The sequence below is a fragment of the Octopus bimaculoides genome, chromosome 25 (genome assembly GCF_046866305.1).
Source record: "Octopus bimaculoides isolate indiv1 chromosome 25, ASM4686630v1, whole genome shotgun sequence".
Taxonomy (NCBI): domain Eukaryota; kingdom Metazoa; phylum Mollusca; class Cephalopoda; order Octopoda; family Octopodidae; genus Octopus; species Octopus bimaculoides.
In genome coordinates, this window is record NC_142952.1 from 1,364,967 (window position 1) to 1,367,466 (window position 2,500).

The following is a 2,500-nucleotide window of genomic DNA, read 5'->3' on the forward strand; positions in this document are numbered from 1 at the left end:
TGATGGAAATTCTAAGTGATGCTACTCAGATAAAACAACTTACGAAACAGTCGTACATTGAAGCAAGTATTATAGAGTTAGTTTTCGATAACAGAAGCCAATATTCTGGAGGGCAAATATATTCAGAAACAACTTAAAAATTAAGTTTTTAGGTATTTTAATACCACCTTTATATAAAGATTTTGAACAATGTGTACATAAAACTACTTGGCAGAGCACCAAGTTCAAAGAATCAGTCACACGAAATTTTTCGGATTAAATGGGGGGAAACATAGACAACAGAAAAGTTCATTCAGTGTTGCATTTTAATTGGGCCCCAACCGCTGTTTATTTTGATATGAGATCACTATTTCGCGCAGATATGGTTGCGATGCATGTGCCTAGTGTACCCTCATCAAACAGTTAGTCATGATGAGTGTTACTTTGACGGCGTGCTGAATAAAACACCCGACCAAAATATTGCCCCAAAAGAAGTGGAGAAATTGTCAAAGTACAAAGATCTCGAAATTGAAGTATTCAAGATGTGGAGCATGCGGGTGAAAACAATACCAATAATAATTGGAGCATTGGGAATGATAAAAATACATATGAACAAAAACGAAGAAATTATACCTGCACCCTCAACATTGCACACTATCTAATATATATATATATATACAGAGAGAGAGAGAGAGAGAGAGAGAGAGAGAGAGAGAGAGAGAGAGAGAGAGAGAGAGAGAGAGAGAGAGAGAGAGTCTTGTTAAGAACAGTTCACATCCTACGCAAGACATTATCAATTCAATAATACAACCTAAACAAAACAATCAGCAAACAAAAGACACACTTTATATAATAAATATCCAATGAAATAAACAACGACCACAACATGTATTCTACAGGTCGGATACCCGACAAAAGAATACAACTCGCATCACACACACAACACAAAATACAAACATTAATACGACAAAAAAAAAAACTGCAACCTGACCTCATAACAAAACAAACGGATGCAAGACAATACCTGGAAGATTTTACAGGCTCTCCATCAACAACAGCAACAACAAAACACACACACACACAATGCCGCACAAACCCCAGCAACACGGAGATTAAGCGGTAGAAATCTGCTTGAAACTATCAAATGTTGAATAATAATAATAATGATGATGATGGTGATGATAATAATGGTGATAATAATAATAATAATAATAATAATAATAATAATAATAATAATGGTTTCAAATTTTGCCTGAAGGGCAGCAATTACGGGGGAAGAGTATAAGTCGATTACATCGACCCCAGTGTTTCAATGGTACTTATTTTATCGACCCCGAAACGATGAAAGGCTGAGTCGAACTCGGTGGAATTCGAACTCAGATCGTAGAGACGGATGGAATGCCGCTAAGCATTTCGTCCAGCGTGCTAACGATTCTGCCACTACGCCGTCTACATAATAATAATAATAATAAAAATAATAATAATAATAATGATAATAATAACTTCGTATATTTGCCTCAAGTGTAAATCATGAGAAGGGCATTACAAGGACAATTTGTGTGGGAGTTTGCATAAAAGATGAGGGAAAGAAAAGGAAAGGAATAGGGATGAGATAGAATAGTATGCAAAATATCAGAACCCATGGATGATGCAGAGATCTTCAGCGAGAGACAATTAATAATAATAATAATAATAATAATAATAATAATAATAATAATAATAATAATCTTTTCTACTCTAGGCACAAGGCCCGAAATTTTTGGGGAGGGGGGCCAGTCGATTAGATCGACCCCAGTACGCAACCGGTGCTAAATTTATCGACCCCGAAAGGATGGAAGACAAAATCGACGTCAGCGGAATTTGAACTCAGAACGTAAGGACGAGCGAAATGCCGTTATGCGTTTTGGTCGGTCTGCTAACGATTCTGCCATCTCGTTGCCTTAATAATAATAATAACAATAATAATGGTTTCAAATTTTAGCACAAGGCCAGAAATTCCGAGGTGGGGGGGGCATAGTTGATTACATCGACCCCACTTATTTCATCGACTCCGAATGGACGAGAAGCAAAGTTGAGATCGTTGGAATTTGAACTCAGAACGTAAAGATCGACAAAGTGCCGCTAAGCATTTCGTCCGGCGTGTTAACGATCTTGTCCGCACGCTGTAGTTAAATAATATTAATAATGATAATAATAATAATAATGATGATGGTTTCAAATTTTTTCTTCAAGGGCATCTTGCGGAAGGAGATTGAGTCGATTACATCGAGCCCAATGCATAACTGGTACTTAATTTATCGACCCGAAACGATGAAAGGCAAAGTCAACTTCGGCGGAATTTGAACTCAGAACGTAGGGACGGACGAAATACGGCTAAGCATTTCGTCCAGCGTGCTAACGGTTCTGCCAGCTCACCGCCTGTAATAATAATAATAATAATAATAATAATAATAATAATAATAATAATAATAATAATAATAATAATAATAATAATAATAATAATAATAATATTTAAAAAAAG

The 2,500-nt window shown here is 36.1% G+C and overlaps 1 long non-coding RNA gene across 6 annotated transcripts in view; it reads right to left on the minus strand.

Moving 5' to 3' along the window:
- Nucleotides 1–2,500, minus strand: part of LOC149131038 (uncharacterized) — a 157,679-nt gene that overhangs the window by 69,727 nt on the left and 85,452 nt on the right. The gene's annotated exons all lie outside the window — the stretch shown is intronic.